Consider the following 20,077-nt stretch of genomic DNA (forward strand, 5'->3'; position numbering starts at 1 on the left):
TTCTCTTTTCTGATTTAAGCTGAAGCAGAAAAGAAAACCAAGGGCCACTGTTCTATGCACCTTCTACCACAGCCACTCAAAGAACTAAATTCAAACATTTTCCCCCAGGTCCCAGTCCTGTAGGAATTACGATGAGTTTGGGTAGCATATTCTTATCGTGAATTTTAATGGCTGGTAGAAAATAAAAGGGGAAGAAGGACAATAATGAATCCAAACTACAGAGACAAGCCTACCTGGCAACTCAGCCAACAGTTCCTAACCTTGCCTCTTCAAACCTCTGGTCTGAGTTCCTTCTCGGTTACCCACTCTTGTTCTGTCTCAAGCTCCTCTATCAAGAGGCTGGCAGGAACCGCAGTGCCCTAAAAGGTTTTGAGTAGGTATCAAAAAAATCTGATTCAAGAGCTGACTTCACCATGTTATGGCCTTGGGAAAATGGGTTCATTTCTCTGAAAAGGTAGGAATAACTGTTTCTTACCTCTCCCAACAGAGGAAGGTCAGATGAAACACTGGATATGAAAGTGAATTGCACTGCTATATACAAACACAAATATATCCTTATCAATGCTATGGGAGAGATCAGAGAGCTGAGGAAGGAAAGCAGAAGACACTGGGCATGCTCCACTGGGGAATTGGCTCCTGTGAGTGACAAGTGGCCGTGGAGCCACAAATCATAGACAGAGGCCAGGCTTTTCTGCCCCATGTAAAAGAGCTAGGACAAGTGACAACCTTCCTCCTGCAGAGGCATTGCTTAAACAAACTTAAGTGACATCTACTTATTTCACCAATTTCCCCAATGTCGTAGAGCCAACCTCTGTCATCTAGTTTTTAAGAAACGGTGTACCCATATCCCGGTTAAATACAGATGCAAAAATTCTCAACAAAATGCTAGCAAACCAAATTCAACAACACCGTTAAAAGGATCATACACTATGATCAAGTGGGATTCATCTGTAGGTTGCAGAGGTGGTTCAACACATGCAAATCAATGACTATGCTACATCATATCAATGAAATGAATTATTATAAAATCATATGATCATCTCAATAGATGCAGAAAAAGCATTTGACAAAATTCAACATCTATTCATGATAAAAACTCTCAAAGAATTGGGTACAAAAATGTACCTCAACATAATAAAGGCCATATATGAAACGCTCACAGCTAACATCATACTGGCTGGTGAAGGGTTGAAAAGTTTTCCTCTAAGATCAGGAACGAGACAAGGATGCCCATCCTCACCACTCCCATTCAACATAGCACTAGTTCTAGCCACAGCAATGAGACACAAAAAATAAGTAAAAGGCATCCAAACTGTAAAGGAAGAAGTAAAATCACCTGTGTGTTGATAACGTGATTTTACATACAGAAAATCCTAAAGAGTCCACCAAAAAAACTGTTAGATCTGACCAAAAAATTCAGTAAAGCTGCAGGATACAAAATCAATATACAAAATCAGTATTTCTATACACTAACAACAAATTATCTGAAAAAGAAATAAAAAGAATCCCATTTACAATAGCATCAAAAATAAAATACCTAGGAATAAATTTAGCCAAGGGGGTAAAACATCTAAACACTAAAAACTATGAGACAATAATAAAAGAAATTGAAGAAGATACAAATAAATGGAAAGATATCCCATGTTCATGGATTAAAAGAATTAATATTGTTAAAATGTCCATACCTGAATGGGAAGAAATCAGAGAGGGAGACAAACCATGAGAGACTCTTGACTCTAGGAAAAAAAACTGAGAGTTACAGAAGGGGGGGTGGAGGGATGCGGTAGCTGGGCGATGGGTATTAAAGAGGGCACATGTTGTGATGAGCACTGGGTGTTAAATGCAACTAATGAATCATTGAACACTACATCAAAAATAAATGATGTACTATATGCTGGCTAACTGAATATAATAAAAAAAAAGTCCATACTACCCAAAGCCTTCTACAGATTCAATGCAATCCCTCCTAAGATTCCAATGGCATTTTTTTTTTTTTTGCAGAATAGGAAAAAAAAAAATCCTGAAATTAGTTTGGAACCACAACAGACTCCAAATAGCTAAAGAATACCAGAGAAAGAGGGACAGAACTGGAGGTATCATGCTTCCTGCTTTCAAACCATACTATAAAGCTATAGTAATCAAAACAGTATGGTACAAGCATAAAGACAGATGTATACACCAATGGAACATAATTGAGCCCCCAAATAAACCCACACATATACACTCACAAAAATTACCTTGAAATGGATTAAAGACTTAAATGTAAGATTGGACACCATAAAACTTCTAGAAAAAAAAAAAACAGGGAAAAACTCTTTGACACTGGTCTTGGCAACATTTTTTTGGGTATTTGGATATGACAACAAAAGCAAAGGCAACAAAATAAAAAATACACAAGTGGAACTACATCAAATAAAAAAGCTTCTGCACAGCAAAAGAAACCATCAACAAAATAAAAAGGCAACGTACAAAATGGAAGAAAATACTTGCAAACCATATATTTGATAAGGGGTTAATATCCAAAATATATAAAGGAATCATACAACTCAATAGCAAAACAGAAACAAAACCGACAAAAGTCCCCAAATAATCAAATTAAAAATGAACAAAGGACCTAAATAAGCATTTTTCCAAAGATACTCATTTAAACAGACAACAAGGACATGAAAATACGCTCAACATCACTCCTCTTCAGGGAAATGCAAATCAAAACCACAATGAGATATCACCTCATGACTGTTAGAACGGCTATTCTCAAAAAGACAAGGGGTAACAAGTGTTGGTGAGGACGTGGAGAGAAAGGGACCCTCATGCACCGTTGGTGGGAATCCAAACTGGTGCAGACACTGTGGAAAACAGGATGTGGTTTCCTCAAAAAATTAAAAAATAGAACCACCACACAGTCTAACAGTTCAATTTCTGGGTATATGGCCAAAGGAAACAAAATAACAGTCTCAAAGAGATACCTACATCCCCACATTCACTGCCGCATTATTTATAATAGCCAAGACATGGAAACAACCTAAAGTATCCATCGATGGATGAATTAATAAAGAAATATACATTATATATTACATATATGTGTATGTGATAATATATGTGAATAATATAACATTATATATATAAATAAGATTATATTATTCAGCCATAAAATGTAATATACTCAGCCACAAAAAAGAAGAAATCCTGCATTTGTGACAACACAAATCTCGAGGGCGTTATGCTGAGTGAAAGACGTCAGACAGAGAAAGACAAATACTGTATGATCTCACTTATAGGTGGAATCGAAAAAAAACAGAACTCACAGAAACAGAGAAGAGATTGGTGGCTGCCGGAGGTGGGGAATGGGGTGGGGGAGGGAATGGGTAAAGGTGGTCAAGAATCACAAACTTAGTTATTCGATAAATAAGTCCTGGGGATGTAACCTACAGGCTGGTGACTAGCGTTGACAATACTGTATTGCATATTTGAAAGTGGGTGAGAGAGCAGACCTGAAAGTTCTTATCACAAGAGAAAAATTGTAACTATGTGCTGTGATAGACGTGAACAAAACTAAGTGTGCTGACTGGTTTTCAATTATACATATATGAAATCATTCTATTGTACATCTTAAACTTACACAATGTTATATGTTTGTTAACATATGTATTTCAATAAAGCTGGAAAAAAAAAAAAGAATAAAGAAACTGTCCTCCAGAAGGCTTGGGAGAAATGGCCTGTCTGAAGACTCGGGTTCTCGAATCTAAGCACTGGCTGATGAATACTAAGAACAGCCGCAGTGGCACCACCTTGGGCCTGAAGACAGGGGCTGAGGGAGGCAGTCTCCCCACCTTCGGTTTTCTTACTCACCTCACAGTCCCGACCCCTGAGAGGATAGGTAACTCTTCACGTCTGGAGGTCACCTGCTACTCGTGATTTGAATCCCACCCAAGAAACACACAAAGATGAATCACACCTTGTTTTCCACCAGGGGCCACAGTGCAAGGCGTTTTATGCTAACTTGGGGGATATTGGAGCTAACGTCCCTCCCAGCAGGGCTGCAATGACCCAGTAGAAAACCGGCCTGGTCCCATCCTTTTCCAGGTTTTGGAGAGGAGGAGAAGTGGAGGGGTAGCCGTGGGAAGTGTGTTTAGCGGCCTGAGTCTGGAGACTGTGTCCAGCCCAGGGAGGGCAGAGTCCTGTGCATGAAAAGCGGGGTAGCCACAGGGCTAACCGGATAGCCCCTCTCAAAGCCCCAGCTCTCAGCAGTGCTCCTCAAGCTCCTTTGCACCCAATCTATAGATGCTGTCTGCACCACTGAAGCTCATCCTTGAAACAGACATGCAGAATTGTGACCGGAATCACTGTCTTACCTAAGAAGGCAATGCAGTAGTGTTTCTAAGAAAAGCCTGAGGGCCCCACAAGGAAACAAGCTGAGAGGTGCTGGAGGAAGAACGGGCTCTGGGACAAGGAGATGATAGGCCTCCTTATCTAGTGCAGTTTGGGGATGTTAAGACTGTGGACCTGGAGAGGAAATTTGTAGAATGCATTGGCCACAGGCTAAGGAGCATGGTCTGAGAGCGTGCTTGAAATCACTGGAGGTAGCAGTGGTGATTCAAGGGGTTAGGATTATATCTCACACTGCTGCTGAGGCCAAATCTCCAACCATAGCTGGATGCAGCAGACCTGGTGTATATTACCAGTGAATTTGGCCTCTGTACAGCTCATGTGCACAAGTCATGTGCATATGTGAAGTAATACGGCAATTCTGTGTGAAGTAATATGGCACTTGGGCACTCCTTCCTTCCTTCAATAAATATTTACTATGTGCAGGTACTGTTTTAAGTGCCAAAAGGCAGCAGTAAGTCAAATCCAGCAAGCTTTTGACCTTGTGGAACTTACATTCTAGTGGAGAGAAACAATAAATACATAAACCCTGTAAGTACCTTCAGATAATAATGAGTGCTGGAAGAAGATACCCATCCTCCCTAAGTCACCTGTCGGTACCCCTCACTGGCATCGCAGCCATGGAGGCTGCGAGCAACCAGAGTGGGGAGGCTCCACCCTCTAGTGGTTTCCTGGGCAGTGTCCTTCGCAAAGCCTAGAAGTGGGAGAACAGGAGAATGTCGCCTTGTCTGCCCCGAGCTGCCAATACCTGGGAAGCTTAGGTCATACCTATTTAGAAAAAAAAATTACTTAGGCTATATACGGAGACGTTGATAGTATTACTTCTAGATGGTAATCTTAAGAGATTATTTTTATTTTCTTCTGAATTTTCTAATGTTTTTATTATTACGATGTATTAGTTTTGCAGTAATGGAAAAAAATCTCTTTTTAAATGAGAAGATAAGCCTAGCCAAATCAAATTAATGAGAAGATAAAGTTGGGAGGGCGCCTGGGTGGCTCAGTTGGTTAAGCATCTGCCTTGGGCTCAGGTCATGGTCCCAGGGTCCCGGGATCAGGATCCAGCCCTGGGTCTGACTCCCTGCTCAGTGGGGAGTTTGTTTCTCCCTCTGCCCCTCCCCCTGCTCCTGCGCATGCTCTCTCTCTCTCAAGTAAATAAAATCTTAAAAAAAAAAAAGAAATATATTTGGATAGGTAGGCAGGGACCAGATCTCAGGATGGTGAATAACATCTTACCACACCACTTTGTGGTTTATAAAGCAATTCCACCAAATTATCTCCCTCAACCTTCACGAGACTTTCTCAAGGTTACACAGAAAATAAACCTCAGTGCAGGAAAATACCTGACCGTTAGGTCCTTGACTCCTCGGCCAGTATGTTTTTCATTATTCCACCTGCCCTTCTGTAGCTGACCTCATTTCTCTTTATAGCTGAAGCCTCCAGAAAGCCCCTGAGCACCCCAGGTCCTAATTCCCCTTCTCTCTGCCTTCACCCTCCCCTACAGTGACCACACAGACTCGTTCATATGCGGTTTTACTGAACTAGTCTTTACTGAGCCCCTACCAGTTTCTGAGCATTGTACTAGGTGTTCAGGATACAGCGGAGAACCAAAAAGTTCCCTCAGGGCAGGGGAGAGGCTTTAACTCATGAATGAATATATAATACAAATGTAACCACAGTGAAATAAAAGTGAAGACTGTTATGCAAAAAATTAGCACCAAAGGGAGCAGATTAGGATGGGGCATGACTAGCCCTTGGCTCAATGATGAGCAACATATTGTCACTGAGTCCCCAAGATAAGTCAGGCAGATATTCTAGTTGGAGACCAAGATTACAACAGTCCAAATCTCAGAGAATGCACATTCTGGATGGAGAGGCAGCAAAGCCAAATGAAAAGTTAATTACGGACTTCATGTGCGCTAATGGTAAAGAAGCAGCCCCCTAAACCTTCCCTGGAACAGAGAGGAGTTTACCAAGCATATCATCAGAACTGTCACAAGTCAACATCAGAGATGTCACAAGGTAATTGTCGCTGGGAGAGGTCACTCTCAGAAGTCTGGGAACAGGAGAGAAAGGGCATGACCGTACAGAAAATGTGCAGCTAACCCCACAGGACAAGAGTTTCTGTGTCTGGGCGGCACGGGCTTGACCACAAGACCGCAGGACATTACAGGTGGGAGAGGACTAGAGGGGGCTGACCTGCAGGAAAGTCTTCCGTGCAGAAGGTGGGACCTGAGTGGCCTTGGGGAGGGAATGGGATTTGGGGTAATCTCATTTAGCAAGGCCACCAGGATGTCCGGGAACCTGGGGCACAGTCCGGGCACTTTCTCTTCCAGAGCCTGGTGGCTGGCTTCCTGGCCTCTTACCTGTCTGGGGACTGGAGCGGGGAGGACCTGGTCCCTCTATCATGTCTGAGTGTGTCGAAGCATCCCTCTAGCTGTGCTCTGAAGAGCCAGGAGCGATGCTGGCCACCCAATGCTGAACACAAAGACTGATTTCAGCACCAGGCAGGCTGGCAAATGAAGAGAACACCTGGCTAATTATCGCGCCTGTGCATGGGGTTTTCTGCAATATATCCATAAGTGAAGCTCAGAAGCTTCCAGGTGCTGGGAGTCACCGGGGACCTAATATTCAAGCCAGGTTCTGTTATCAGTTGCCATTTGCTATCACAGCACCACAGCAGGGATCTGGGCTCTGGTGAGCGCACTGCACACACCAGCCACTGGAAGGTAACAGTAGCAATAAATATTTAATAATGGCAGCAAACTTTCATACGGGCCTTAAGAGTCCAGAGAGGCTTTTATAATCTATTGCTACATGGTTTTCAGAGGTTGTGTTGCCTTATTTGTAGTAAGGACAGGCCATGCCTCCTGGACAACAGCTGGGGGTGCTGGACATCACCCAGGTACCTCTCCACATGCCACTGTGGCATCTTCAATGACACCTGCATCTCCAAGGCACTTTGGGTAGTGTGGTCTGCGGGTAGTGGAGGAGAGCCTTAGGCGAAGGCTCTGGGAAGCTGTGCTCAACCCAGATCTCATTCTGTGCCTTTTCTGCTTGAGAAACACAAGACTGTGGCTTTAGATGGCCCTGGGCTCGAGTCCCAGCTCTGTCCCTCATGACCTGTGTGACCCTCAGCAAGTTATCTAACTTCTCTGGGCCACCTTCCTGCTCTGTTAAACATGAGTAATAGGAGTCTATCTTGTAAAGTTGTCCTGAAGATAGTAAGATACAGAGCACATGAGTGCCTAGCCCAGGGCCTGCCCTAGCCCTCAGTAAGTACTGATTCCATTACTGTTGTTATCACAGACAGACTGCACTGGGTCACTCCCTCGACCAAAGCCACAGACAAGGACAGGGCTCATGGCATAGCCATTGTCCCTGTTGCTTGGTGAAATCAGCATGCGGCAGCAGGGTGCACCCAGATGCCCTGGGGAGGCACCTGGATTTTGGTAGGCAGCATTTCCCTTGGCTGCCATCACTGGGGCAGATAGTGCCCTCTTGCTCCTGAGCCCTACAACGGCCCTGTTCACTATGGAAGCTGCAAACCACAGAAGGCCCTTGAGCACCTGAAATGTGGCCAGTCCCCATTGAGACGTGTTGTAAGAATAACCTCGTGCAGAAAAAAAGGGGTGTCGAACACAGGATTAACACATTCATAGACTGACTACGTGTGAAATGATATTTGGGGTATATCAGGTCAAATAAAATGTTAATAAAATTAATTCCCCTGTTTACTTTTTTCTAAAGTGGCTACGAGAATATCGAAAGGTACACGTGTGGCCCGTGTTCGATCCCTACTGCACAGTGCTGCTCTGGCCAAGTGAGCTCCACGAAGGCCGAGGCTTTGTGGCTTCGGGTCACTGCTGTGTCCCCAGCGCATGGAACAGGCCCTGAATGAATGACGGAGGCTGTGCTCGAAAAGGTGGGGACAATCTTGAGGCAGTTTGGGGGCAGTGTGGGTGTCATACAGATGAGTAACCTGAGTCTGGAAAAAGTACTAAAAACATGTCCCCAAACAGCCAGGTTCAAACCAAGTGCATCTCAAAACCTATGCTCTTGCTATTAAATACCTTTACCTCCCACAGCAGTATAGAGTTGCGGAAAGAAAAGTAGAATTCGGATTTTTTTTTTTTTTTAAAGCCTACTCCCTCACATTAGCCCAATGTCCCAGCGTGGGACAAGTGGCCTGGCCTCCTTGGGCCTCAGGCTCCTCATCTCTTCTGTACTATGTCAGCCACGAGACTGCATCAATTTCTTTTTATTGGTGTGTAGAGAGAAGAAATCCCATGCCAGAAGGTAGTCTCCAAGGCTGAGCCCTGCATATTTTCTTAGTCTCCTCTCCACTCTTCGGCTCTCGGGCTGAGATTTCCCCACATCGCCCAAATCAATAATTTGTTTAAGGGTTTGCTTTGATTTTACTTAGTTTTAGATGCTTTTCATCAGAAGCCAAAACCCTGCAGACCTTTTTCCTTGATCTTGTAATGAAATTCCCTCAGAGATATTTAATTCTAGATAGAGCTTCGGCTATGCCACAGATCCTTTAAAGAAAAAAAAGACATCTAAATAACAAACATCCTGCCATCTTCAAATAAAATGCTCAGAAGGCAAAGAGGCTTGTCTCCCTTACATCTGCCTCTACTCTTCTGTTGCCAACTATACTGACGAATTCCCTACATTTTGTTTCAAAAAAAAAAAAGGAAGGTACTCAATATACCACAGCCTCTCATGTTCCCACACATGCCCTGAAGGGATCCTGATGCTCTGTGAACATTCTCTGCTGCTTTTATGCCAATCAAACACGCTTATGTGCTCTGCTTGGCTCTCACCTGTGGCCCGCTGAGTGAATTCCCCTCCCTACATGGAGCTTTCTGGAAAAGAGCCTGTGTTATTTCCATTCCCAACCCTGGCTCAAAGGCCTCTGGAATTTTAACCTAAGAGAAGAGTAGTTTCGAGCCCAAACTGATTTCTTGGAGAAGATCTCACCCACCTCTCCCCGCCCTAGGGTGAAACGCCAACACTATTTTTGATTAGAAAGGATAAAAAAAGATTTACCAGACTCAACCATGTCATTCCAAAGCAAGAGAAGGGCCTCAGCCAGGTACCAGGGGTAGAGCTGCCTTTTCAATGCAATCCGACGCAGGATGCAGAACACACTTCATCACCCACCCGTGTCTCAGCCACTTGTTGGATTGTTACGGATTTTTGTTGCCTTCTCTGACACCCAGCAGACCAGGGCTTGAGTGCACAGTTTTAAACAAGCAGCAAGCATCGGGGCAATAAATCTGCTTTTTTCAAAAGAAGAGTGTGCTGCATTCCAAAGCCAAACAAATTTCACCCGGTGGTTCTCTTCAGCTAATGCTTACGGAGGGACCCCTTAGTGCAAGACATGTCAGATAACAGGAATAAAAAGTGAGCAGCCCATTATCCGTGCCCTCAAAAGCTCACAGTCTAATGGAGATAGATGTATGTGACAAACTTAAACATAAGGCAGAATGAGGAAAGGTAGTCAGAAAAGTGTGTGTGTGTGTGTGTGTGTCTGTGTGTGTCCTGAAAAAGGATGGGAAGAAATATACCCCAATGTTATGTTATGTTAATAGTGAGCATCTCTGTTTATTGGATCTATGGGTAATTTTTTCCTCTTCCTTACTATTTGTTATATTCTCTGATAGTTCTTTTTATGATAAACATACCTTGCTTGTAAATAAAGTATGTTTTTCAAGAAAAAAAATTCAACAGATTATAAAGGACTACTATCTGGGTGATAGATTAAGACTTTGTGGAGAACAGGGCATGTCTATGGGCCCTGTAGGAATGACCTCAGGCAAAGGAGGAGCATGAAATGGACCCTAGAGCTGGAGCGATGGAAAGGACAATTTGGGAAAATGTGAGTAAGAAGATAGTAGGCACAGGTACTCACCTAGAGTGAGAAGTACGGGTGGGGGGGCTGGGAGGCCTCGAATGCCACGCCAAGTACACTCAGTTGCTTATTCTTTGTGTTTCTATGGCCCTTTGTATTGGCTGCTAGTGTAACACTCATCACACGGCATTATACTTAGTTGTATTCATGTCTATCCCCCACGAAATTTTTAGCTCTAGGAGGTCAGGGATCACGGCTCATTCATTCTGTAACCATAGTACCTAGCTTAACAACTAGCCCATAACAGGAGTCAACAGAGGCTTCTTGGGTGAATTGAATTCTAAGAGGATTATTCTTTATTTTGTAGGTAGTAAGGAGTCGGAGTCATCAAGAAATCCAGAACGGAACATATTTCAGGCAGTTAATATGTGCCAAGCACTCTGCTAGCTATGAAACTATATTGTCTTCATTGGCCCTACCTATAATCCTGTGCGATTTTGTCCACCCTTGTTTATACACAAGGCTCAGAAAAGTTGAGTAACCTCCCTCAGGTCAAACAGTTAGAGAAACCAGGACAGTATGAAGACAGTGTGGAGGAGGGGGTCAAACAGAAACATTGCAGAAGACTACAGCAGGTTGAGGCTGTGGGTACCCGACTTGGCCCAGCTGCTCAGAGCACGGAAGCAAAGAAGTGGAGGTGAGGCGGTATGGAGGCGGTGCTCAGAATGGAGGGCTGACCATTCCTTAGTTGCTTCATTTATTATTTCTGATGTCAACATGATAAGGAAAATCTGTGTCCTAAGATGGCTGACAGAGCCAGCGAGAGAGTCCCAGTCCTTGCCCCGGGGCTCTTCAGGCTTCTTCTCCCCGCTCTGCTTCCCTCACTCACCAATCCGGGTTCTTCTCCCTGCTCCGCTTCTCGCACGCGCCAAAAGTGCCAGGTATGCGGAAGTAGAAGCTATCAATTGCCCGCTTTGTGTGTGCTCAGGCCTCAGACCTTGGGAGACCACTCTCCTCTAAGCCCGCGGTGTTAAATAAACCTCTTATTCTCCAAGATCTCCGGGTCCCACTTGGTTCTTCCGCCAGGTGATCCAGTCCAGGTTCCGTAACAAACATAGGGACACACAGCACCCATGGGGACTCACCCTGTACATGGAAGAGCTCCAGCCCATCAGAAGTAGGACTTGTGGAAAGAGCCCATTCCCAGGCTGTGCTCTGCCTCAGGGTCATGGTGAGGTTAGGGCCTCGGGAAGGGGCAGCTAAGTGCCCCTGTGATACTTGACACCAGCCGTGGTCTTCCATCCCTGCTGCCTAACGTTGGCCCCACATCTCATTTGAAGATGCTCTTCTCCTTCACAATCCACAGTGGGCAAGGATGTGTGCTCAGGTTCCTGGAGGCAGGTGGATGCCTGGGATGCCCTCTAGCCGGACATCCTATCCGGCAGATCCCAAAATTACTCCTCAGGCTAACAGCTCCACTCTGACTTGCACCCAGCATTTTGCAGCCTCTCGTTCACATTAAAACAGTAGCCACCGACCTAACAGTGCCATGGGGTGGTGTCCATAGAAGGAAGTGACCTCCTTCCTTTTGAGGCATTCGTTCCCAGCAAATGAAATGAAAGAGTTCTTATGTCCTTCGCTCGTTTCTGGGACAGTGGGTAATGTTACATCCCCAACACAGCTGAGAGTTGAAGACTAAGAATAACCACAGGTCAGTTGCTCCCCTCTGTTTCCTCTTCTCTCTGCCTCCAATCCAGGTGCCCACACCCACCCCCAGCTCAGCGCGCTGCAGTCCCTAGATGGTGCTTGCCAGACAGCGTTTGATTGCTTCCTCACTCCGAAGGCAATCATACTCAGGTGACCTCTCTGCTCCCAGAGTACTGGTCCTCCCTGAGTTGGCTGCTGAGGACAATGCCTGGGAAATGCACACACAAGATCCAGCAATGTGATCAGTGAGCCCATGTCTGGGGCGCTCTCACCCCCTCTCAGCTTTTGTGCACCAGCCAGAAAAGTCAAGGAGGACACCAAGTTCATATGAGCATTATCAATGAACGATTTCCCTTGCTTACGTTCTCAGACAATAGGGCATGGTTCCGTGTTCCATCGCGCAGTGCCTGCGAGATGCGTCTGCACCTGCATGAGCCTTGAGGTTGGCTGCTCTCCTTCCAGGGCAGAGACTGAGGATGGTCCCTCTGGAGTTCATCAGAAGCGATACGACCGCGCGGAGGGATCTATGTCTAGGAGCTTGGCTGATCCAGCCAGCGGCAGCAGCAAAACCACCCAGATTTCCAGGGCTGGAAAAGAACGGCTTTGCTCGCATGTGAAGCCCCTGCTGCAGGGGCACTGCTGGTGTGAGAAAAGGCGAGAACAGAATGGATTTGGGGACCAGTTACGGGAACCCAAAACAGACGTGAGTGTTGAGGCACATGTCTCCAGGCCAGGCAGGAGGGTGCCCCTAAAACATTGCCCTGTCCCTCCCTCCTCAGTACCCCTCAGCGGCTCCCATGCTTGCAGGAGGAGGTGCAAACTCGCTTCCTGGGCTTCTGGGGCCCTTTGCGGTCCTGCAAGGCACTGCAAAGACGATTCCCTGAGGTAGGATGGGCCAGCACGGACAGGAGGGCATCTTTCTCAGCAACAGGAATCGTCCACACCCAGGGATTCTCTGAAGGTCTGTTCTCGCCGTCCTTCCACCCATCCTCCCTACAGTCACACCTTCTTGCTCTCACTCATTTTCCTGCCATATCTAAAAAACTCCTGGGGCGCCCGGATGGTGCAGTCGGTTAAGCGGCCAATTCTTGATTTCGGCTCAGGTCGTGATCTCAGGGTCCTGGGATCCAGCCCCCCATTGGGCTCCGTGCTCAGCAGGGAGTCTGCTTGAGGATTTCTCTCCCTCTCCCTTACTGCCCCTCCCCCTCTCAAATAAATAAATTTTTAAAAATGAAATTTTTTTTTAAAAACCTCATACTCATTCCCTCTTACCAAATGTTATCCACCCTGCAGGCAGTGTCTTGGTTTTCTAGAGCTGCCATAACAAATCATCAAAAACTAGGTGTCTTAAAATAGCAGAAATGTATTTTCTCATGGTTCTGGAGGCTGAAAGTCCTAGATCTAGGTGTCCACGGGCTGTGCCCCCTCTGAAGGTGCTAGGGGAGAAATCAGTCCTTACTTCTTCTGGCTTCTGGTGGTTCCATAAGAATAATCTATACCTTTGTCCTCACATGGCCTTCTCCTCTCTGTGTCTGTCCTCCATGTGCCCAAAAGTGTCTATAAGGACACTTGTCATTGAATGAAGGGCCCACATGGATGACCCAACATGATCTCATCTGGAGATCTGAGACTTAATTACACCTGCAAAGCCTCTCCTACTGATAGGATCCCATTCGTAGGTCTGGAAGGTAGGAAGCGGACCTATTTTTCACCGTTCACCCCACTGGAGACAGTGATTCTCAACCCTCCTCTGGAGACACTTGTAGACTCCAGACACCTGGTCCTCAATCCGAGATTCAGTGGCAGATGATCCTGGGTGGAGTCAAGGTGTGAAGTATGTGTGTGGACTTTTGTGTTTGCTTTTGTTTAAGTTACCTGGTTTCTCAGGAACAACTTGGGGAGAACCACAATTCCAAGGCCCGAGGACTCATCACATCTCGCCCAAGCAGACTCTAGGAGTGATAACCGACTTTCCTGACTGCTTTCTCCTCCAGGATTAGTTCAATGGAGCCACAGATCGGACTGCCATCTACTGGTTTTTTTAACGTTGCGCAAATGTCAGAGGCCTCAGAGACCTCCAACTGTGCTCTACAGGCTCTCCAATCCACGCCCTGTTCCTATAACAAATATTTGGAAACACCCTCTAAGAGGCTTGAAGTGACCCTCCCAGATACGGGAGTCAATCCACATGCATAATTTAGCTCTAATTGTAATATACTGGAGAAAAAAAGAAAGCACTTTATATTAAAATAATAAATATTTCAATACGTAAGTCTCCATGCAGGACTGCATGGGAACACATTAATGAAGTAGTCAAGGCTTACACCTGCTTACAATGAATAAGATTAGATCATACACTTCATATGAAGAGTACAAGGAAAAAGACCAGAGGACAACAGAATTAAAAAAAAAAAAATGTTCAGAGGAGAAATAACAAACCCGCTTACTGGTTTGTATCTGATGACAGGAAGAAGGAAACAGCCCCAACTGAAATAGGGATAGCATGTCAGGTGAAATCACTAACGAGAAAATAGATAAAATGAGGAAGTATGTTATTCTTGTGAACGAGTTAAACTTTATACAGTGTCATAATAATTGATGCTACTGACACGGGACAGGGCAGTGACAAAGAATCATGGAAAACATCGTCTCCACCCTGGAAATCCCACCCACAGGGTGGAGGCATACATTCAGTCTTGAGCATTACAAGAGGTGTGGAAGCCACCTCCCTTTCATTCAGGCAGTGGGGGGAGGCCGGATTGAAAAATGTTCTTTGAGAGGCACCTGGGTGGCTCAGTCGGTTAAGCGTCTGCCTTTGGCTTAGGTCATGATCTCAGAGTCCTGGGTTTCAAGTCCTGCATCAGGCTCCCTGCTCAGCGGGGAGTCTGCTTCTCCCCCTCTGCCTCTGCCCCTTCTCCCTGCCCATGCTCTCCCGATCTCTCGATCTCTCTCAAATAAATAAAATCTTAAAAAAAAAGAAAATCTTGTTTGATACATCTCAAAGTAAGAGTGAAAAAGAAAAGCAACTCCAAAGTAAATCATTGTAATGTCTACTTTTTGCAAGAGGTTTCTCATCATTGTCCTACCATTGGATATACATATATTAGAATGTAAACTATTTTAAAAGCAGTTTTTATAAAGAAGTTTATCAGCATGGTGACATGCCATGTGCCTCTGCTAATCTAATAAGGTGTCGTCCTGCAACTTTGTGTGTTAGATGAAGTCTCAAATCTCCCGTTACAAATCTGCAAGTGGCCTCCTTGCTTTTGCGGTAACTACATGTTGCACTGAAACTCTTGTCAGTTAAGTGTATGTTTGGAAATGCTCTAATCTAGACAGAATGCATAGAGTGGGGAAATTATCCAATCATTTTAAGATTTTTGTCTTTATGTCATTTAGGCTTCTCTTCCCCAAAAAACAGCTCCTAAATTACTGGGATCTTGGCATCACTTACTTGAAAACTTTTTAGTATGACTATGTAGGAAAGTATAACTGATTTATATTTGTTTTGGGTTGAGTTTGGCAGGGCAGGTGACAAGTCTTCATTGAAGGGGCTGATTTGCACACGGAATCATGATTGGAACCCCAGCACACATGCAGGAAATTCTTGGGCATTTGTCAAAACCATCCCACAGATTTACAAAACACCTTCTAGGGCTTCGATCCTGAAAGCCCTGTGGTCCCTGGACCCACAGCAGCACCTGGGAGTCTGTTGGAAATGCAGAATCTTAAGCCTTGAGCTAGACTTACTGGATCAGAATGTGCATTTTTAACAAGACCCCCAGGTGATTCCCATGCACCCTGAATGGGTTTGTAAAGCCCTCCTCTGGGGGCAGTACTGACCGCATCAGGAATACTGACCAAAGCCAACCTTCCTTGTTTCTCCAATGAGGAAGCAGGCCCAAGAAGGCTGGTCGACTGTATATTTTGCTCCTCCTCTTGTCACCAAGCTCCGTGAGGACAAGCAGGGCCTGGGGTTCTGCTCTCATAGCTGCACACAGCCACCAGCACAGATGAGCGCACACAGCTGTGGCCCTAGAAAGGCCCCTTGTCTGTATTCCCTCAGGACTGAATTCTCCTTTTTACCCAGGAAACAGTGGCCTTCCATTACGCATCTGTAGAAGCACAAGCAATAGATCCCCAGCGCTCACTTGGACTGAGTTTCTGACACCTCTGTTTTGAAAATTTTGCCCCTGTGCGGAAGACCAGTGTCTGAATGAAGAGCAACCGTCTTCCTCCCACTCCCTCTGCCAGGAGGCTGCTGTGGTTAGCCTCCTGCTCAGAGAAAGAATAAATAAAAGCAACACCCCTTGTTGCTCTATGATAACTACAGAGATGCTAGATGCTTTGGCACGCAAACTGAGGGGAGAAGAAAAATAAATGGCAGCAATAAAAAGCCAGGAAAGGAGCTTCCCTATCACAAGAAGCCCCAGCAGGCAGATCCTGCTGCTGACATGTGACTTAAAGGTCAGATTCAGGGGCGCCTGGGTGGCTCAGTCGGTTGAGTGGCTGACTCCTGGTTTTAGTTCAGGTTGTGATCTCGGGGTCGCGAGACTGAGCCCCACATCGGGCTCCACACTCAGCGTGGAGTCCTGAGATTCTCTCTCTCCCTCTCGCTCTGCCCGTCCCCCTGCTCATGCACTCTCTATAAATAAATAAAATCTTTAAAAATAAATAAATAAATAAATAAATAAATAAATAAATGTCAGATTCAATGACCTATGAACTACACCCTCCTGGCCCATCCCCCCCTCTGAAACTGCTACCCCTCCCCCCACACCAGCTGCTAGCAGAATGGCCAAGAACAGAGAAAAGCAGAGATGGGAGCAGCAAGGGGGAGAGGAGGCTTCCTTCAGCCCACCTTTCCACCACGACAGAGGCCAAGTCTCCAAGGAGCCTCCAGCCTGCAGAGCTGCAGCCGCCGCCAGCTTCAGCCTGGGCTATGGGCAGAAGGATGGCTCAATATCGTAGCCCACAGTCTCCACTTCCGGGCCTTCACTTCCTCCCTTCTTTGAGCAATGGTAAAGACCCAAGACAAACTGGAAACCACCCACCCTGTCACTCCGCTGCAGTGAGTCCGTTTCTTTTATCACATGGAGGCCCCAGCCCGACACATGACGCCATTCCCACACCACACTGACCAGGTGGCACCGCAGCCTCCGTGGACACGGCCTGACTAGGCTCCAAGGGCCAGGGTGTGGCTTGCCCCCCTTTCCTCTCACATCTGGCACACTGCCTCACCTTCAGAAGCTGTTCTGCAAGTGTCTGGGGACCGGAAGAGTAAAGGGGGCAATGGGGCCGATGACAGTGTGACAGACCGTAAAGGATGAGCCCTCACCTTTGTTAGGAGAACAAAAATGCATTCTCGTCACAAGTCTTCTTCGGGGCATGTCACCAACTCGCCCATTTCCAGAGCCTGCTCTCTTATCTGGGTCATGACCTGACGGCAAGCTTAAAACGTGAGAGATGTAACTGTAAGTCACACCATTTTCTTTTAAGATCCGGAGGCAGCATAAAAGATTAGCTAAAGCATCAGGTTCTAGAGCCAGAAATTCCTGCGTTCAGATAATCGTTCTACAGAGCACGAGTTACAAATCTTGGTCAAGCGACCTCACTCTGATCTATAAAATGCAAATAGGAATACCACATCCTCATGCGGTTCTGGTGAAAGAGTGCATGCAACAGAACAATCCTTCTGACCGTCAAAGTTCATCTTTATCTCAGGTCTCCAAGCAGCTACTCAGTCTGTGCTAAAACAACCAGCGAGCAGGGTTCCTCCCTTTCTACTCTGAGGCAAAAAGGCACGGACATAACAAGACGGCGCTGCACACCCGTGTCCGGACAAGTAACACAGGTGAGCCAACCCATCAGGTGCGAACGAAGGAGAATCACACCCACACAGACATCTGCCCTCGCCTTTTCTTCTTGAAAAACACCCCCCTTGGCTTTCATTTGTCAGTTTGAAGAGACATGAGTCCCTGAGTTCTCTTCTTTCTTCTTTAGCTACCGTAGGAAGTACTGCACAGTGGTGTCGCTCTGTGGCAGTCAACACTCCGACTTAATAGAAGACAGAACGGGGGTAAGGGCAGGGAAACGTCAGATGGGAACAGGCCAGTCCCAACGTCAGGGATCCTTAGAGACAGCAGCTACTCAGTCCAAACCCAGGGTTATTAGAACCCACTGTTTCCAGTCCTTTTGATAATTTAAAGGTAGTATAGAATTTTTAAATGTTATACACATTTAGTCACGAGGCAGAATGGCAAGCTTACTCACTGCACCATTACTTGTAATAAACGCCAAATGACTGAAAACAGTGACCTGTGCCCATCGGTAGGGGATTGGTTGAATCAATTAGGGTACATCCCCACAATGGCTCACTATGCCTCTGTCAAAAAAAAATCAGAAAATTCTCATCATATCACAGGAAACAAGCACCAAGATAAATTAAGTGGAAAAAAAAAACAAGGTTTAAAAAAGTGTGTATAGTAAGAAAAGACAGGATAGAGGTATCAAGTATATTTGTACCGACTTGTACTTGCAAAATGAAACTCTAGAAGGATGTATAAAACTAATCAAGCTGATTATTGTCCCAGGAGGGGGCAGGGCAGGCAAACAGAGGCCAAGATAAGATTTCAGTAGATAACTTCCTAGAACTATGTAAACATATTGCCTATTCAGAAAATGATATAAAAATATCGTGTTAAAAAAAATACACCAGCCACTGTGAACAATGCACATTTTCAGGCTACAAATGGAATGGCCTGAAGGCCCCTGGGTTATAACTTCTGTACTAACGGGTCCTAAACTGGGGAAGCAGCAAAACTGGCAGCAAAGGGAATGAGTTCTCCTAGGTTTGGAAACAAGCAGGTTGTTGAGTGTCTGTTATCTGGGACTCCCTGTGAATTGCCTGGCAATGAGCTGGTTGGGTCCCAAAGCTCCGCCTCCCCCAGGGAAAGGGGACACAACTTCCCACAGGATGAGGTGGGGCTCCCCCACTTTCCTTGAAAATTAAGGCTGCCTGGAACCCAAGTGGTCTGGTTTTTCCCCTCCGTTGGGACCTCTCCCCAACTTGTCCTATAAAACGGGAGAGTTATAGGAATATGGAGGTCCTCCCCCAGAGCAAAGTATCCCGGTGTGTCCAGCCAGGCCCCAGCTCACACAAACTTCCCCGGAGAATGCCAGAGGACGGAGAAGAGGGGGCACATGCTTCTCAGCACCAAGGGACACTCAATATTCACGCCTTCCCTATGTGCTCGTCTTGCCACCCTGGATGAGCTTACACTTAGTGTTCTGGGTTGAATGGCAATCTCCAGTAAAGACCTGTTGAAGTCCTCACCTGCAGTGCATCAAATGGGAGCTCATTTGGAAAAAAGGTCATTGCAGATGTCACTAGCTAAGATGAGGTCATCCTGGGGTGTGGGGGGCCCCTAGTCCAATAAGAAGGCAGTCGTGTCGGGGCACCTGGCTGGCTCAGTGGTTAAGCGGCTGCCTTCGGCTCAGTTCACGATCCCAGGGTCCTGGGATCGAGCCCTGCATCGGGCTCCCTGCTCAGCAGGGAACCTGCTTCTCCCTCTCCCTCTTCCTGCCACTACCCCTGCTTGCGCTCTCAATCTCTCTCTCCCTACCAAATGAATGAATAAAATCTTAAAAAGACAGCTGTATGAAGATAAAGATACAGAGGGAGAAAGCCATGTGACAATGAAGGCAGAGTGTGGATTATGTGGCCACAAGCCACAAAATGCTGAAGATGGTTGACAAACCCCCAGAAGCTGGGAAGAGGCAAGGAAGGATTCCCCTATAGACTGGAGAGGGAGCATGGCCCTGCCAACGCCCGGACTCTGGACTTCAATCCTCCAGAATGGAGAGATGATTAATTTCTGCTGTTTTAAATCACCCCGTTTGTGGCACTTTGTTACAGCTGCCGTAGGAAATGAATGCGCTCTGGCCAGCTCACGTGGCAGGGGTAGCTGGCGCTGTCCCATCTCAGGAGGTGCTCGGAAGGCACTGATGGCATCTCTGTCCCAACGGATGAAAACTCTGGGACCTGGGCTGATTGAGTTTTATTGTATAGGTGTGCAGTAAAAACTCAGTCCATCAATCATTACCAAGTACTGACCTTGTGAAGAA

General features: G+C 46.0%; 1 protein-coding gene across 7 annotated transcripts in view; it reads right to left on the reverse strand.

Moving 5' to 3' along the window:
* The window catches only part of CRACR2A (calcium release activated channel regulator 2A), a 129,702-nt gene that overhangs the window by 91,532 nt on the left and 18,093 nt on the right, over positions 1 to 20,077 (reverse strand). The window contains exon 2 of one of the 7 annotated variants that reach the window (XM_073886983.1): positions 1,686 to 1,736. The exons of 5 other annotated variants lie outside the window; for them this stretch is intronic. The gene's annotated coding sequence lies outside the window, so the exon portion shown is untranslated. Of the gene's footprint in view, positions 1 to 1,685; positions 1,737 to 16,811; positions 16,852 to 20,077 lie in introns of those variants that run through there. One more of the 7 variants, XM_025851806.2, reaches the window with a different exon arrangement.

Source organism: Callorhinus ursinus, unplaced genomic scaffold (assembly GCF_003265705.2).
Source record: "Callorhinus ursinus isolate GAN/ISIS: 27379988/994484 unplaced genomic scaffold, GSC_fseal_2.0 scaffold74, whole genome shotgun sequence".
Lineage (NCBI taxonomy): Eukaryota > Metazoa > Chordata > Mammalia > Carnivora > Otariidae > Callorhinus > Callorhinus ursinus.